Consider the following 19,588-nt stretch of genomic DNA (forward strand, 5'->3'; position numbering starts at 1 on the left):
AATATAGGTTGGCACAGAGGGCATGAATAAGACCTTCTGAACTTAGTTTTCAAAAGGTTCCCTAGTCTGAAAAGGCCATGAGAGGGGGACTGCTGAAAACCACATCCCCTGTCCTTGGCTCCAACCCTCCAGCCACCCATCTCCTATAACCCCCCAGTCCATGATTCCAATCCTGCCTTCATTCACCTTTAGTCTAGATCCAACAACGATCCTGGATCACTGGTGGGTGCATTGTCCCCAGCCCCTCTCTCCTGCTAGCAAAAATGAAGAGCTGCTACCTCTGACTGGCTGGCAACTAACAGTGGGCAGGTCCACCACTGGGAAAACCCAACTGTGGCTTAAAGGGCACTTGGTTACATTGAGTCTCCCCACAAAAGCTGAGTTTCCAGCCAGTTGTCTGAACAGTGGGTGAGATCCCTATTGGCCTGACATAATCCTGGCCATCGTATTACCCCAGTGGTTGGTTTTAGGGCCACAACTTTTTTGATGAACTTTCATGATCTGGATGAGTTTATAGCATATAAATCCATAGTCTGCAGATGACATGAAACTCAGAAATATAATGGTGAGGAGGATAATAAGAGACCCCCGAAGAATGTAGAGAAGACCAGTGAAATGAGTAGGTACATGAGCAATGAAATTTAATGAACAGAAGTGTCAAATGATTCATTTTGCTGAGGACTTGCAGAGAGATTATATAAACTAAATGGTACAATGTGAAAGGAGGTGCAGGAACAGAGAAAGCTGGGCACATGTCATTTTCTCTGACTGTGAGAGAAAAAGTTGAGGAGGTTGTTGTGCAGCCATGGTAAATTCTTAAATAAAAACATTTCAAACCACTATTAAAAAACATGTAGGCCCCCACTGGAGTATTATGGCCAGTTTTAAGCACCACACTTGGAGTGCCGAGGAGATTTACTAGAAAGTTAGCAGAGATATGAGATTACAGTTTTGGGGTGAGATTGGAGAGATAGAACGGAGAGAGATGCTCAAAATCACAAAAGGGTTTTGATAAAGTAAATGCTAAGTAAATGTATCGATAACTCTGATCCTTACAAACAACCTTTTTCCACTGATCCAAATGACAACAGGAGCTAGATGTTTAGCCCTGTTACATGGCAGGCCCAATTGTGTGGAAGCTGGGGGTCCTCAGGATGAGGGACACAGTGATTCCATCACAGCTGATGCCTCATGCTGGGAGGGTGCTTGCGTAGGTGCGCAGTGCTGGTGCCAGAATCTTCCCTAATGGGCAGACTGCAATGGCAAACAGCCACACTGGCAGATTTGAGCGCACATTATAAACTTGGAGCATGAAGGTCCACTCCATGCATTTGCCTGTCACTCACCGAAGAACATTCACAGAGCTGCAGAAGGGTCTTGCCACCAATGCTATTCAAAGGGCAATAATCCAAACCTGTAGGCAAGCTGATTTAGTCTAATTTCTGGTGTTGCAAGATTTGTGGAAGTACACTGGAGTACTCATTTGTAGATCTTAAACCCTTTGTGTAGTGTACCTTAAAGCTTATCACGTCTTGCGTGCATTTTAGATTGGCTTTATATATGTCTGCATTCATTGCATTTGTACGGTCAGCGCATCATTCCTGTTTTATTGTTGGATAATTTGCTTTTTCTGTTGCAAGGCAACGTAACCGCTTGGCAATAGCAACAACTTGCATTGATATAGCTAACAGCAAAATACTGCGGATGCTGAAATCTGAAACAAAAGCAGAAAATGCTCCAGTACACTGGAGTGTTGGACAACTCTTTGTCCAGACTTAAAAAGTTCTATTCTCTCTCCACAAATACTGCCAGACCTTCCATGATTTTCCAGCAGCTTTTGGTTCAGATTCTAGCATCCACAGTAATTTGCTTAAACCACTGCAGTACTTTTCCAAATGTAATCCTGGACCACTCTAATGGAAGTCCATGGCAGGAGGAGAAGGAATGCCTTATGGATGTGGTGGTGGCACTATTGTTTGCACAGCGCCTCACATTGCCAGGGATCCAGGTTCAACTCCAGCTTTGGCTGTCTGTCTATTTGGAGTCTGTGTGGAGTTTGCACATTCTCCTCGTGTCTGTATGGGTTTCCTCCAAGTGCTCCAGTTTCCTCCCACACTCCAAAGATGTGCAGGTTATATAGATTAGCCATGGTAATTATGTGGAGTTACTGGGAAAGGGCGGGGTGGGGAGGGGAGCTGGATAAGACACACTGTCATGAAAGCCCATAACCTTCTTCTGCACTGTGGCGATTCTTCTTTCATGAGACGTTTTACTATTTTAAAAGGCACTATATCAATGCAACAAAAACAGAAAATGCTGGAAAATCTCAACAGGTCTGACAGCATCTATAAGGAGCGAGAGTAGAGCTGACGTTTCGAATCTGGATGACCCTTCGTCAGCTCTGATAGTCATCTAGACTCGAAACATTAGCCCTATTTTCTCTCCACAGGTACTCAGTCCTTCCAGCATTTTCTGCTTTTGTTTCAGATTTCAGCATCCGCAGATTTTGCTGTTAGCTACATCAATGCAAGCTGTTGCTATTGCCAAGCGGTTACGTTGCCTTGCAGCAGAAAAAGCAAATTATCCAACAATAAAACAGGAATGATGCGTTGACCGTACAAATGCAATGAATGCAGACATATATAAAGCCAATCTAAGACGCACGCGAAACGTGATAAGTTTTAAGGTACACTACACAAAGGGTTTAAGATCTACAAATGACAGCAGTATGAACAAGAATTGTTACTGGCAAAAGGTGAAGCGGGACATCGTAATCTAAAACAGAATTACCGGATCATAAAGCACTAAGCGCAGATACAATGGAGAAATTATGGCTAAAGATGTCTTTGGCAATGTCTGATAGTAATCAGCAAACGGGCGCTGGGGGATCAGGCGGAATGAACTGGCGATTAAAGGTTCCAAAAGCGTTAAAGGGAAAATTGGACAATCAAACCTACACAAGTGTTAAGGGGCCCCTTCAATAATCGTTCAACTGAAAGCTGGGATGTACAAATGGTGATTTTGAAAGGTTTAAAATATGTGAAAGCGCGGTATTACATGGGGCAAGTAGATGGGGCAAGTGTAAAGGTGCAGTTGCAGCTCCAGTTACCTGCTCAGGGAGCCCCAGCTGGTTTCGCAGACTCCGACCTCACTCTAACCATGATTTTGACACCTCGGTTTGGTCTCTGGCGCTTTGCGGTGGTCACAGGCAGCTTTTCATCTCTTTTCAGCAACCCCCAGAGACAGACATCTCCCGCCGGTACTTCCCGAAAAATAATTACAACGGAGACGGAAATCTCAGCCAAGTTTTTCTGAAATATCAACACAAAGATTTTGAGCAACTTTGCTGTCCAAAAGCGCTCACAGAACACTGGAAACTCTCAGCAAGACATTGACAAAGAAAAACTACAAATACAGCATTACCCCCCTCAATAAAGTTAGTTTTCTATAGTTTAAATAAACTATAACGTATCACTGGGTGAAGCACCTTTTTAAGATTCAGTTACAATGCAGTAATTTAAAAATTACACTTTGATTTTGTTATTCAAATTGACAGGTATTTGAATTTTCAATGCGTTTTAATCAGGGCGATGGGACATTTAAATTTTAATAATTAATAAAAACAAATTACTGCGGATGCTGGAGTCTTTGACAAAGGGTCACCTGGACTCAAAACCTCAGCTCCTTATAGATGCTGCCAGACCTACCGAGATTTTCCAGCATTCTCTCTTTGGGTTCTTATTAATTATTTTTTGCGGGAATAGGGAGTCGTCCTCTCAATAAATAGCTTCCTCCAACCCCATTCCCAATTTCTTAATAAACATTTAGGTGTTTCATTCACCAGAAGGTCCCCCTTCCCCTCTCCCTCCCCTCAATCCAGTGCAGAGTCATCTCCAGTGACACAAAAACAGAAAATGCTGGAAAATCTCAGCTCCGACGAAGGGTCATCCAGACTTGAAACGTTAACACTGCTCCCTCACCATAGAGACTGACAGACCTGCTGAGATTTTCTAGCTTTTTTTTGTTTTTATTTCCGATTTCCAGCCTCCTCAGTAATTTGCCTTTTACCTGAGAGATCTCCAATGGAATCTGTGGAGTAAGGCAGGAGTATAAAAGTTACCTGGCATCCGAAGGAACTTTGCCACTCGATGGGGAGGACCTGCTGCTGAGTGCTGCATTCACCCGGCAGGATGCACTAAGACCGAAACTCCCATTCGCAGCAACAGGAAACTTAACAGAATCGGAGTTTCAATATCGCTGCGGTTCACCCACATCACGGGTGAGATACAAAACAACAGGTCAGCGTCTGTGGGGAGAACTTAGCCCTGCAGTCTCCAGCAGTATCTCCTGGACACTGCCGCAGGTGGCTGGGGGTGAGAGTCTCGGGATGTCGCTGCTTCCTTTGCTTATTGAATATAAATACTATTGGACTTGGTGGTTGGCAGCAGGCTATGTGACTGATGGACTGACAACCCCTAAAATGGACGTTTCATTCGCGGCATCTTAGGACTGAAAAGCAGGCGAACAATATTTAAATACGAAGAGAATGAGAGATAGATGGAAATGCACACACATTTAGAGTAGAAACACAATAAGAAACACAGTAACAGGAAACAACTTCAGGATACTCAAAAGTGTTCCACAGACAGGGTGAAGTAATTTTAAAATGTATTCACCGCTATGGAAAACACAGCAGTCAGACTCCACAAAAACGATTAAATGAATGACCAGATTATGTGTGCTTTAAATGATTGTGGCAGAGTCACCAGGAGAACTCCCTTGCTCTTCTTTGAGAGATGCAGCCTCAGTTTAACGTCTCGTCCAACAGACAAAACTCTCCAGCATTGTCAGTCTCCTCAACATTACACAGTAGTGTAGCACAGATTATATGCTCAAGCCCTTGGAGTGAAACTTGAATACTTGAATTCACAAGTTCCTGTCCCCTGGCAAGATGACCATCTCTCACCCACATACCAATACCCACATTACACCTTACCAAAGAAAAAGTTTTTTGTTTAAGGTCAGAGGTTCATAAAGGCTTGTGAAAGATCAATAGGGGACTATGGGGGCCATAATGTGAGAGATTGAAGGTGTTTGCGGAATATGGATGAATCATTGAAGAAGTTGTGGTGATGGGCTGGCAAAGTTAGGATGATTTTCAGGCACATTTGGAACACAGGACTTTGGTTTCTGAAATTGGACGTCAGCATCTGGTGGAACAAGGTTTGTCTTCTCAATTTTTTTTTAATTTTGGAAACTTTCCCCTACTTTATTTATTCTGGTTTAAATCATTAGTTTAAAAGTCTGTGAGTTGTACAAAGATTGCCCTTTTGACCCACTAGTGTCAGTGTATACTTTAACTGATGAGAACGCCACTAATCAGATTCACCTCCCTCTCAGTCTGTGTGGTGCAGGGTGAGTTCTGCAAGCAATCTCTAACCAGCTGTATTTAGGATCTTCAGTATGACCCTTTGTAGTGCACACATGAAACCTTAATTCTATAGTCATCTTTCCAACAACTTTTACCTTGGAGATTGCATTGAGATAGCAGCCAACTTCGATATTACTCATATGATAGTAACATTTAGTGTCAGTATTAAAATGGAAAGGATTCTGCTCCTGTTAGTTAGTTAAGAAACACAGACTCCAACTCAATTAAATTGATTTCCTCATCTCTTTTGCCTTCGCTGGGCATTTCTAGCCTGCTGTTTCCAGCTCCCTGCATGTTCAGATTGTTCCTTATCATTTTATTTGTCTCACAACTTCATTAGATTCCACCTTTGGAATCTCACAAGTGCAGAGAAAACTAAAAATTGATGCCAATTGCAATCTGAAAACACTCTTTGATATATGCCCACTCCTGCACTAAAACTAATAGTGTGTGCAAGAAGTGTCACTTTGACTATTCTGCAACTGCAGAGTGAAATTAACTGTGCTGTCTTGAAACAGGTGGGAAGGCTGAAACTAACACAGAGCCTGCATGCAGCTTGAAAGTGCACCATACAACAAGGTGCAGTTCAACTACAGCTGTTTGTCAGACACATTGCAATCTAAACGCCTTTCTCTGATAACAGAGGAAATAAATGTATAAATATGGCAATTCCCTAGCGGTTTAGGTAGTTAAAATTTCTCTTACTCTGCAAGATATGTAAATTCACAGGGAGCTCAAAATGATTTTAAAACCTAATGTTTGGTACTTAAATATGATAAACATGTAGTCACACCTATCAGATAATTAGTACAGTTCTGACACCTGAATCCTGAAAGTTAGATATTCAGGTTTTGCATGAGGCGTACAGTATTGTTGGAGATGCTGTCCTTTGGAGAAACTGAGACCCTCTGATGGAGTTTCTGTTCCCCCCAGTGCCAGAAATAGAAGAGGACAGCTGGCATGTCAGTTCCTGGCTCCATCTCTCCCTGGACAATTTTCCTGGAGTTGGCATGGGGCAGTGGATGGCAGGGCTATCTGTTCACAAGCAGTGGGTAGCCAGTTGTCCCAAGTAAAGGCCCATTACTGTAGCCTGACTGGGACTTAGGGGACTGTTTAGCTGCCTAGAGATAGTCCCCTGGCACCAGAGGCACTCTGCTCATTGGAGGCTTGTGCCTTACCATAATAGTGACCAATCTGCAAAGATGATTTTAATTGAAAGTCTGAATAAATAGGAGACAGCCTGCATTTTGATGCACTTCGATGAACTTCCATTCCATCCCATTGCTGCTTCTAAGTTGGATGGTCTTTGATTGGCTATCCAGCTTCAAGAATTTGCCTGCCATTGTGAATTGGATGGTGATTCCACACACTGGTCCATAACTGGCTGCACCGGAACAAACCCCATTGACTGACTACTGCCCAGACAGTGCAGGTTTCTGACCTCCATCTCAACACATCAATGGGCTTCTGAGACTGAACATCCTACCCTCTATTGGCTGGTTCAAGTGAATAAGAGGAAACCCACAGCTCATCGCCAACTTCTCAACAGCAATGAGAGGGCGGCATGGCATAGCGATAATGTCGCTGGACCCAGGGTAACACTTTGCGAACCTAGGTTCAAATCCCACCGGGACAGACGGTGAAATTTGAATTAAATAAAAATCTGCAATTAAAAGTCTACTGATGACCATGAAACCATTGTTGATTGTCATATAAACCCATCTGGTTCACTTAATGTCTGTTAGGAAAGGAAATCTGGGACCTTACCCTGACTGACTTACATGTGACTCCAGGTCTACAGCAATGTGATTGACTCGTACTTGCTCTCAGAGATGGACAATAAACACTGGCCCTGCCAGAGGCTCCCACAGACCATGAACAAATAAAAATAAAATTAGGGATGGGCAACAAATACTGACCTGGTTGGGACACCCAGTCCAGGGAGTTCTCCAAGGGTCCCTGACAACATTCATCCCTTAACCAGCGCCACCAAAACAGTTTAATAATCAGTTAGATCACTTATTTTTGGTGGGATCTCACGTTTGTTTTGTTTATTAGTGTCACAAGTAGGCTTACATTAACACTGCAAAGAAGTTACTGTGAAAATCCCCGAGTCGCCACACTCCGGCGCCTGTTCGAGAACACTGAGGGAGAATTTAGCATGGTCAATGCACCGAACCAGCACATCTTTCAGGCTGTGAGAGGAAACCAGAGCACCCTGAAGAACCCCACACAGACACGGGAAGAACATGCAGACTCTGAACAGACAGTGACTCAAGCTGGGAATCGAACCCGAGTCCCTGGCACTGTGAGGCAGCAGTGCTAACCACTATGCCACCTTGCATGAAAATGAAATGCCTACATACTAACAGTGAGTACACTTCAAAGGTAATCCATTAGTTGCAAAGCACTTTGGAATACTCTAAGGGTGTAAAAGGAGACAAATAAAGGCAATTCTTCCTTGAACATGTCAAAAACATAGAGTCCATTGTGCCATGAAAATTCAGTTCTAACAAACAGTGTGACTGTAAAAGTTTATTACTTTAATGTCGTCGTTGCAAAAGTATTAAGTGCCTACCGTATACAAACATCATAGAATCCCTACAGTATAGAAGGAGGCAATTCAACCCATTGAGTCTGCATTGACTCTCCTACAGAACATGTCACTCAGGCCCACCCCTGCTCCTTTCCCATAACCCCACACATTCATTCTGCTAATCTCCCTAACCTACACTTGGGACACTAAAGGGCAATTGATAATGGCCAATCCACCTGGTCTGCACATCTTAGGGACTGTGGGAGGAAACCGGAGCACCTAGAGGAAACCCATGCAGACAATGGGAGAACTTGCAAACTCCATTCAGACAGTAAACCAAGGCTGGAATCACTGGCACTGTGAGCACCAGTGCTTACCACTGTGCTACTACATATTTAATGCAATCTTTTCCAGCGCTGAACCTGTGGAGATCATTTATGTGCAAATCTCTATTATCGTTGTTAGAATAATTGGAATCTTTCCAATCCCAGCTCCAGTCAAAATGAATGGTGATATGTGGCAAAATTGGTAGCTTTTCCACTTATAATAATAAAACTATGAGATTGCAACATATTTAATTAATAAACTGGAACCTATAAAACCACACTTTTAACACTGCCAGGACTGCTACAAAGGATTTACCACTCTAAATCTAACAGACGAGCAAAGAAAAAAGAGATTTTAAAATCCTTGAGTGCACATTTTGAACCCTGAGTGAATGGTACATATAAATGTTAAGCATTCAATACCAGAGTTCAGAGTGAAAACAAGGTAATTGAACAAAACATGGTGACATTAATGCAAAATTAAGTGAAGCTGGACAGATGATCTAATTAAAGATAGATTAACCTTAAGCATGTGAGACCCCACAGTGAGAGCCGGTTTCTCGAAAGATGAGCTGACACTAAAAGAAATGAGTCAAAATATCAGCTGGCGGCTCCATGTTTTTTTTTAAATCAGGCCACGCTCCAAAGTTGCTATCAGGATGGCTCTGCCACCGAGATGTTGTTGGACCCGCCTCTTCATTTTTCTTTGGCTAAGTGTTTAAAAACGTGGTGGAGAAATCTGGCATTGCAGATTCTGGGCTACCCTCTGCTTTTCCTGTCTGAGATGCCACTTTGCCAAAAAGTGGCAAAATCCCACTGCCCACTGTAGTTAAGGATGTTCAAGTTAGCAAGGGTTAATGTAGGCCTGGGAAAATAGAACATAGAACATAGAACACTACAGCACAAACAGGCCCTTCGGCCCACGAGTTGCGCCGATCACATCAACACCTACCAATCTATAGACCTATCTATAACCCCCAATCCCATAAAACCCCATATATTCATCCAGAAGTCTTTTAAAAGACTCCAGCGAGTTCGCCTCCACCACCACTGACGGCAGCCGATTCCATTCACTCACCATCCTCTGAGTGAAAAACTTACCCCTAACATCACTTCTGTACTTTCCTCCCCGCACCTTAAATCTGTGTCCTCTCGTAGCAACCATTTCAACCCGGGGAAATAGCCTCCGAGAATCCACCCTATCTATCCCTCTCAACATTTTATAAACCTCAATCAGGTCGCCTCTCGACCTTCGTCTCTCCAGGGAAAACAGACCCAGCTCCCTCAACCTAACTTCATAAGGCATGCCTCCCAGTCCAGGCAACATCCTTGTAAATCTCCTCTGTACCCTTTCAATAGCTTCTACATCTTTCCTATAGTGAGGCGACCAGAACTGCGCACAGTACTCCAAATGAGGCCTGACAAGGGTCTTATAAAATAGAACCGACAACAATAATTTGAGTTGATTTGATTTCATTTATTATTGTCACACGTATTGTGATACAGTGAAAAGTATTTTTTATTGTGTTATACAATCAAAACATATTGTTCATGGGGTAAATAAGGAAGAAGGAAAGGAGAGGGTGCAGAATATAGTTTTGCAGCTATAGGTAGGATGCAGAGAAAGATCAGCTTAATATAAGTTAGGTCCATTCAAAAGTCTGATGGCAGCAGGGAAGAAGCTGTTCTTGAGTCAGTGGGTATGTGTTCTCAGATTTGTGTGTCCTTTTCCCAATGGAAGAAGGTGGAAGAGAGAATGTCCCAGGAGGAGAGGGGGCGTGTGTGTGTGTGTGTGTGTGTGTGTGTGCGCGTGGGGTCCTTGATTATGCTGGTTGCTTTTCCGAGGCAGTGGGAAATGTAGACAGAGTCAATGGATGGGAGGCTGGTTTGTGTGATGAACTGGGCAATATTCACCACCCAAAGAATTATATGAGTGTAGATTGTGTAGCAAGCATCTGACAGAAGTCTGCATGAAGGTAGAACCTCAACAGGGCTATACCTTGAAGAGATGTCTATGATTGTTACTGATAAACAAAAGCCTCCAGACCTCTTAGTGAGACACCAAACAACCTTCTAATCCAAACATATATAAATTTGATTTCTTCTGAATTAACTAAAACAAAAATTATTTTATTTTTTGAGGGATATGATGTGGGCATAATAACAGAATGTTTCGATTTGAAATGATTCTGTGCAACGTAATCAAAACATCAGTTATTCTTCAGGTAAGTTCCATTCAACATTCCTTTATTTTTCTAACGAAGGAGAATAGAAACTGAAAAGTATGCGGTAAATATTTTTGCTTTTGCATGTTCCAAATTTTACTTTGCATTTCACCTTAACCCTTCCCACACACATCCGTGACTCTTGTTTATTATAGAGATCAAGAGATCCCATGGGTTCCAGTCAATGGTCAATCAAATGTACAAAAGATATGCTGGTTAGGTGAACTGACCATGCTAAATTCTCCCTCAGTGTACCCGAACAGGCGCTGGAGTGTGGCGACTAGGGGATTCTCACGTTAACTTCATTGCAGTGTTAATGTAAGCTTACTTGTGACACTAATAAATAAGCTTACTTAAATCCATCCTTTGTTATCTTTAGAAGTACAATTTGCTATAACAAATTTCTATCAGCATTAAATTTGATTGAGTTTTTTGAAGGGGTAACCAAGAAGATAGATGAGGGCAGTGCAGTTGATGTTGTTTACATGGACTTTAGCAAGGCTTCAGAGATCCATGCTGGGCCAACTGTTATTTGTCATTTATATTAATGATTTGAATGAGAATTTAGAAGGCATGGTTAGTAAGTTTGCAGATGACACCAAGATTGGTGGCACAGTGAAGAGTGAAGAAAGGTAACTTGGATTGCAACGGGATCTTGATCAATTGGGCCAGTAGGCTGACGAATGGTAGATGGAGTTTAATTTAGATAAATGTGAGGTGATGTATTTTGGTAGATTGGACTCACTTAATGGTAGGGTGTTGGGGAGACTTACAGAGCGGGAGAACATTGCCGGGGGTGGGAGGGGGAACAAAGCTGGCCAGGACATGTTCACGGGGCCAGCGATCTGGCCATGGTGGAGGGCGGCTCGGAGGGTTGCCTGCAGGATCTCCTGATCCCCCACAATCCCCTCCACATCCTAACACACCCCCCTCCGCAACACCTCCCCCCCCCAACCACCGCCCCCCCCCCCCCCCCCCCCCACCCCCCCACCACACCCCCCTCCCCAACCTCAATGGCCAGCCCCGATTGCTGGCCTCCCTCTCTCTGTCACTCAGCCCAAGTTTAGAATGGCAGCAGGAACCCCCCCACCTCACCTCCACCGATTGCACCCCCCCCCCCCGAGGCCCTGTTCCCCCCATTAGGCCCCATCCCCTTGGCAATGCCCTATATCGAGTGGGCAGTGCCAAGATGTCCCCTAGGCATTGCCACTTTGCCTTTTGGGCAGTGCTAGGGGCTCCAGGCTGGCAATTGCCAGCATAATGTGTCTAGTGTGTGCAGTGTATTAACTGAGGGATCGGGCAGGGACTTTAATGCAATTAAAAGTTACACGAGGACCACAAGCTTTTGATCACTCCTGCTCAGGGAATCTTTCAAAGGTTTACATGAGCTGAAGATTGGGTCTCAGGAGTTAATTAACATTAGAAGTCACTAGACCACCCCTCCATGCTCGACTCTCTGGGTGGCCTTGATTGCCCCCCCCACCTCCTTCACTCCAGTGGGGTTGAGCTGCCAACTCCCCGCAAGTGGAGAGCGATACTAAACCCTGCTGGAGTGAACCACTCCTAATGGGGAGGAGGGGAGAGGTTAGATGGCCCAGGGACTTCAGTCCTGGGCCCACTAATGAGATTAAAAACAGATTCAAATGTTCATTTGAATAAATCATGCAGCTTCACACCAGAAATCAGTGCAGAGCTGACGGCCCCGGCTGCTGGGGATGCGCAGAGGCCGTGGCACCCAGCGGGGAGCCTGAGAAACAGCCTGCGCTCGAGTATCCCAGCCTGCTGAGCTACAAAGGCAGAATGGGAGAATCACCCCATCATGTTTACTGTGGGGATCATCATCACGTACGCTGTGCATGAAGGCAGCTCTGTGGATCACTGATACTTCATCCTGAGCCATTCTCCTGGCAGTTCTTTTCAATGGTAGTTTGCCTTCACTCTCAGCAGTCGGGTGAGGGATTAGATCCCAAGTCTGACTCAGCCAGAGTGGGAAATCCATAACACCATGAAACACAGGAACAGAATTAGGCCACTCGTCCCAACAAGTCTACTCCACCATTCAATCATGGCTGATATTTTTTCTATCCCCATTTTCCTGCCTTTTTCCCCATATCCCCTGATCGCCTTATTAATTAAGAATCTATCTATCTCTGTCTTAAAGACACTCAATGACCTGCCCTCCACAGCCTTCTGCAGCAAAGAGTTCCACAGATTCACCATCTCTGGCTGAAGAAATTCCTCCTCATCTCTGTTTTAAAGGATCGTCCCTTTAGCCTGAGATTGTGCCCTCTGGTTCTAGTTTTTCCCACTAGTGGAAACATCCTCTCCACATCCACTCTATCCAGGCGTGGAATTGTAGAAACTCTACACTACAGAAAGAGGCCATTTGGCCCATTGAGTCTGCACCAACCACAATCCCACCCAGGGCCCTACCCCCCTATCCCCATATATTTACCCGCTAATCCCTCTAATCTACACACCTCAGGACACTAAGGGGCAATTTTAGCATGGCCAATCAACTTAACCCGCACATCTTTGGACTGTGGAAGGAAACCGGAGCACCCGGAGAAAACCCTACAGACATGAGCAGAAGGTGCAAACTCCACACAGACCTAAGCGGGAATCAAACCCAGGTCCCTGGAGCTGTGAAGCAGCAGTGCTAACAACTGTGCTACCGTGCCACCCTCGCAGTCCTCTCAGTATCCTATAAATTTCAATAAACTCCCCCTTCATCCTTCTAAACTCCAACAAGTACAGACCCAGAGTCCTCAACCGTTCTTCATACAACAGGCTCTTCATTCCAGGGATCATTCTTGTGAACCTCCTCTGGACCCTTTCCAAGGCCAGCGCATCCTTCATTAGATATGGGGCCCAAAACTGTTAGCCTTACTTCAAATGGGGTTTGACCAGATCCTTACACAGCCTCAGAAGTACATTCCTGTTCTTATATTCTAGTCCTCTCGATGTGAATGCTAACATTGTATTTGCCTTCCTAACTGCTGACTGAACCTGCATGTTAACCTTAAGAGAATCTTGCAGTGACTCCCAAGTCCCTTTGTGTTTCTGATTTCCTAAGCATTTTCCCATTTAGAAAATAGTCATTGCCTCTATTCCTCCTTCCAAAGTGCATAACCTCACACTTTTCCACATTGTATTCCATCTGCCATTTCTTTGCCCACTCTCCTAACCTGTCCAAGTCCTTCTGCAGCCCCCCTGCTTCCTCAATACTATCTGTCCTGCTTCATATCAGAGTTGTTAAGCAAACTTAACAACAGTGTTTTCAGTTCCTTTTTCTGAATCATTAGTATATATTGTGAAAAGTTGTGGTCCCAGCACTGACCTCTGAGGCACACCACTAGTCACCTGCCATCCTGAAAAAGACACCTTTATCCCCACTCTCTTCTGCCAGTCAGCCAATCCTCTATCCATTTCAGAATCTTACCCTTAACACCATGGGCACTTAACTTATTTAACAGTCTCCTATGCGGCACCTTGTCAAAGGCCTTCTGGAAATCTAAATTAATCATGTCCTCTGGTTCTCCTTTACCTAACTTCCTTGTTACCTCCTCAAAGAATAGATTTGTCAGATATAACGTCCTCTTGACAAAGCTGTGTTGACTCAGTCCTGCTTTATCATGCACTTCCAAGTACTCTGCGGTCTCATCTTTAATAATGGCCTTTAAAATCTTGCCAATGACCGAAGTCAGGCTAATCGGCCTTTAATTTCCCATCTGCGGCCTCCCCCCCCTTCTTGAACAGCGGTGTTACATTCACTACTTTCCAGTCCTCTGGTACCCTCCCTGCCTCCAGTGATCCTGAAAGATCATCACCAATGCCTCCACAATTCCCTCAGCTGTATCTTTTAGAATCCTGGGATATAGTCCATCTGGTCCAGGTGATTTATCCACCTTCAGATCTTTCAGTTTTCCCAGAACCTTCTCCTTAGTGATGGCCACTACACTTACCTGTGCCCCCTGACTCTCCTGGAACTCTGGCAACCCACTGGTGTCTTCCACTGTGAAGACTGATGCAAAGTAATTATTCAGTTCATCTACCATTGCTTTGTTTCCTATTATTAATTCTCCAATCTAATTTCCAGTGGTCCAGTGGCTATTTTTGACTTTCCCTTACCTTTTATATGTTGAAAAAGACTCTTCCTATTTTCTTTTATATTACTAGCTAGCTTAAACTTATATTTCACCTTCTCCCCGCCTTATTGTTTTTTTAGTTGTCCTCTGCCCACTTTTAAAGGCTTCCAAATCCTCTGGCTTCCCACTAATCCTTGCCACTGTGGATGCTTTTTCTTTTGCTCTTATGCTGTCCTTGACTTCCCTTGTCAACCATGGATGCCTCTTCCTCCCCTTAGCATGTTTTCCTACTCCTTGGGATGAATTTCTGTTGTTGCTCCTGAATAACTCTTAAGAACTCCTGCCATTGCTGTTCCACAGTCTTCCCTGCTAGGCTCCCTTTCTAATAACTCTGGCCAGCTCCTCTTTCATGTCTTTGTAATTGTCTTTATTTAATTGTAACACCGTTACATCTAATTCCAGCTTCTCCCTGTCAAACTGCAGGGTAAATTCTATCATATTGTGGTCACTGCTCCCTCATGTCCCTTCACCTTCAGTTCCCTAATTAAGTCAGCCTCATTATACATCACCAAATCCAGAATTGCCTGTTCACTAGTAGGCTCTGTCACAAGCTGCTCCAAAAAAAACACCTCTTAGACATTCCACAAATCCCTTTTCTTGGGATCCACTGCTTACCTGATTTTCTCAGTGCACCTGCATTATGAAGTCCCCTATGATTATTGTAATATTGCCTTTTTTATATGCCTTTTCCATCTCCTGATTTATTTCCTGCCCCACATCCTAACTACTGCGAGGGTACCTGTATATGACTCTCATCAGGGTCTTTTTACCTCTGCAATTCCTCAACTCTATCCACAGGGATTCTATGCCTTCTGATCGTATGTCATTTCCTGCTATCATTTTAATTTCATTCCTTACTAACAATGCAACCCCACCCCTTTTCCCATCTGCCTATCCTCCCGATAGGACACGTATCCTTGAATATTTAGATCCCAGCCCTGATCCCCTTGCAGCCACGTCTCTGTAATGCCCACCGCATTGTACTGGTCAATTTCAATGTGTACAACTAGCTCATTCACCTTGTTCTGTACACTGCTTACATTTAAGTGCAATACCCTCAGTCCTGCATTGACAATCTTCCTTCTCATACTGTAACTTTTTTCACTCTGCTTGAGGTTAGATTCCTGCCACCTTCTATACTCTCTGTTCTGTTACCTAGTCTGGAAACTTTACTTGCTTCTTCTGAGCTCTCAGTTCCATTTACCTGCACTTCTACCCTCTCCTTTACCTTTGATTCTCTAATTTGCCGCGCAGCTGAACTCTGGCAGTTTTTGACAAATCAAACCCAAAACTGGTGGCATTATTCTGAATCACACACAAGCCAATTGACCAACTGAGCTAACCAGCTGAGTATACCCTAGCAAAAATATTCCAGAACTCTTGGTCACCTTGGGGCAAAGAATTTTCATTGAGATTTTTTTGGCTGTTTTTCAACTGAAAAAATATATAAAATGCAGAACTATTAAGGAGGACTGAAGGCAGCCATCTCCTTCTGTGCCCATGTGCCATGGTCTTTGACTTTGTTTAATTGTGTGCCAAGATGGACAGTATTGAAAAAGTGCCAGGAAAGAAAGCATGGGATATGGAGTCACGTTAGCTGAAGTTGAAAGGAGCAAGCTTCCAGAGATCCTTACTTCCCTTCATGTGCCTGCCCCCTCCTCCTCCTCTTCAAGGAGTTATAAACAGGCTAGTGGAATGTGCAGATATATGGTAATAACATTTAATACAGAGAAATATGAAGTGATATAATTTGGTCATAAGAATGAGGAGAGGTGACATAACAAAAAGTCTACAATTCTGAAAGAATTACAGGAGAGGGATCTGGGTGTATCGCTGCCTCAACAGGGCATTCCTTCACCTGGGCCCCGCACTGTCACTCCGGCTGCCCCGTCTGGGCCCCACACTGTCACTCCAGCTGCCCCGTCTGGGCCCCACACTGTCACTCCGGCTGCCCTGTCTGGGCCCCACACTGTCACTCCGGCTGCCCTGTCTGGGCCCCACACTGTCACTCCGGCTGCACTGTCTGGGCCCCGCACTGTCACTCCGGCTGCCCCGTCTGGGCCCCACACTGTCACTCCGGCTGCCCCGTCTGGGCCCCACACTGTCACTCCGGCTGCCCCGTCTGGGCCCCACACTGTCACTCCGGCTGCCCTGTCTGGGCCCCACACTGTCACTCCGGCTGCCCCGTCTGGGCCCCACACTGTCACTCCGGCTGCCCTGTCTGGGCCCCACACTGTCACTCCGGCTGCACTGTCTGGGCCCCGCACTGTCACTCCGGCTGCCCTGTCTGGGCCCCACACTGTCACTCCGGCTGCCCCGTCTGGGCCCCACACTGTCACTCCGGCTGCACTGTCTGGGCCCCGCACTGTCACTCCGGCTGCCCCGTCTGGGCCCCGCACTGTCACTCCGGCTGCCCCGTCTGGGCCCCGCACTGTCACTCCGGCTGCACTGTCTGGGCCCCGCACTGTCACTCCGGCTGCCCCGTCTGGGCCCCGCACTGCCCCTACAGCTGTTTTCTGCCCTAGTACCTGAAACTTGATTTCAAAATGTACCGTCCCGCTTTTTACTGCTCATCCAATCACAATCTGGTTTCTCTTAGTGTTAGTTATCGCTCAGTTGACTGTCCAGATTTGATTTTGAGTTGACAAGTCTGCTGAAACTGGAGGTGCTCCAGTGTGCTCCGATAGCCCATGTCATTGCACTGTGCAGCATACGTGACAATGTTGGTGCTACACAACTATGAAATGGGGCCTCTGACACTGGAGTTCTTGGAGTTGGCAAGCATTGCAACAAAGAAAGACCTGCATTTGTATATTGCTTTTCACAACCTCTGGACCTCCCTAAATACTTCACAACAAATGAGATATTTTTGGTGTGTAGTTACTGATAGAATGTTAGAAATCTGGCAGGAGTTTGCACCCAGCAATACCCCATGAACAGCAATGATTTAAGTCTGCAGACTATTTGAGGCAGTATTGTGGTGCAGTGGGTAGTGTCTTTGTGTCAGGAGCTCTGGATTCAACTCCCAATTCAGGATCTGATGGTCAAAGAGGATTCATTCACAGTGCAGCCAAACAGGTTCGGTCACTACCTATTATTCCTTCCACTGGCAGTAAGGAGGGAGAAATCCCTGGCCAGTCATGCGATAGAAAGAGAACTGGAGCCTCTACCACCTCTTTCCATTGTTCTGGACTACAGCCAGGCATATTGCAACAGCAACCCGGATTCTTTGAGGGAGAGCTGCGTGGTCTTTGTAGATCACATTGGTGCCAACAAACCCATTTTTGATTGTGGTTTTATCTTCATTCAGGCTGGAGTGGGTTTGGGACCTGACTCCTTGTCTGTCCCTTAGCGGAGGCTGTTATGCTGGGGGAGGTTGCTCCTCAGTCAGGGCAGAAAACTGAAGAAGATAATCTGTTTTTGGCATTAAATATGGAATAAATATTGGACAGGAAGCAAGAATTGTAAACTTAGCAGCGAACTTAATGAAATAGAGCTGCAAAATGAGAAGCGGGTGAGTAGCATGTGACATATCAACAAAAGGAGAAGGAACTATTTTAGCCTAAACAGCAAACAATGTTGGTGGTAAAATAAAGGACATTAGTAAAGAGAAGCATTGACTTAACCAGAAAACAATGCTTGTGGTTCAGATCATATTTTTCTCAAATGAGTCCTGAATTAAGTAAAAGGTCTATTCGCCACCTAAAATTAATAAATTATATCGTAAATCTTATTAACACTGTCTTCATTGTGGATAATGGAGATCACATCATCAATGGAACGCACCAGGAAACGTATTTCTATGATGCTGATGCTATAGAAAGGCTATGGGGATAATTCTGAGGCTTGGTGCTTTAACTTATGAAAAGAGAATCGGAAAACCAAACTTGTTTTAGATAGGAAGCCACATCAATCGTTCCCTATAAGAAGTACACAAATGTGGCTGCACAGCAATAAGGGAATACACAGTGCAACAAACAGGTCACGCACAACAACGAGAAATTAGAAATAGTGTTGCTGGCGACCTCACCCACAGGCCCAGTTGACTCTGCCCTGTCTCCCATAATGGCCTCTCTCTCTTCCTCCCTCCCCCCGCCAATCGCCAGGAATGGCCCCCAAGGGACCCTGGCCAAGACTTCCTGCCATTGGTTTGCCAGGAATCAGTCAGCCTGCCAATTTAACTGGCTGTTGGGTAGGAAACAGTAGAATTAAAAATAACGAGGTCTTGCTATTAAATTTGGCATGGTGTCTCCCAGCCCCAGGTTTGCCCAGTTTTATACCAACTCCACGCCCCCACATTCTTCCATCCTCCCCAAAAATATTGGAGCCATAATGATCAGGGATATATGTTGGGCCTGAACTACTCCCTGTTAATGACCTAGAAATATACCAAAGCAACCATCTTCCCTACCCCTCTTTATAAGGATGCGTAATATTATATAGGTGCTTTTACATTTTGAACTTTATTTATCCTTAATTCTGCCAGCAAAGCCATATCAGGTTACAAAGAAAATGGACTCAGAATAATTTCTGTTTGTGATTTTAAACTGAAGGATTCCCCCTCATATCCTCATGCTCTCTCCATGTCCCTTCATATCCCTCACTATGGGTAGGCATCAGGAGCCATATCTTTAAATATATACAACTAAACATTTGACTATCTATTTTAATAGAGTTGTCACTAAGACACTTTTCATACTGAAAAGAAATCACCTTCAAAAAGACCATTCAAAAAATGTAATTCTCTTCAAGCTGTCAACCTGATGTTAAAATAAACATCTATTTCAGTAACCACATCCAAGACCTGCAATTCTTTAATAACCTCTTGAAACTGTCAGTCCAACTGTATACATAACTTCCGGCTAAGATAAATGGTTTTGGAGCTATTGAAAGTCAGCCAAGCATTCATAATAGACACAGCT

General features: G+C 44.5%; 1 protein-coding gene across 1 annotated transcript in view; it reads right to left on the bottom strand.

Moving 5' to 3' along the window:
• Positions 1 to 4,234, bottom strand: part of ccr6a (chemokine (C-C motif) receptor 6a) — a 30,178-nt gene extending 25,944 nt beyond the window's left edge. Inside the window, exons 1-2 of the mRNA XM_080200254.1 lie at positions 4,121 to 4,234; positions 3,110 to 3,311 (exon numbers count right to left, since the gene is read on the bottom strand). The gene's annotated coding sequence lies outside the window, so the exon portion shown is untranslated. The remainder of the gene's footprint in view (positions 1 to 3,109; positions 3,312 to 4,120) is intronic.
• Between the last annotated feature and the right edge of the window lie 15,354 nt (positions 4,235 to 19,588).

The sequence above is a fragment of the Carcharhinus amblyrhynchos genome, chromosome 12 (assembly GCF_965287045.1).
Source record: "Carcharhinus amblyrhynchos chromosome 12, sCarAmb.v2.hapA, whole genome shotgun sequence".
NCBI lineage: Eukaryota > Metazoa > Chordata > Chondrichthyes > Carcharhiniformes > Carcharhinidae > Carcharhinus > Carcharhinus amblyrhynchos.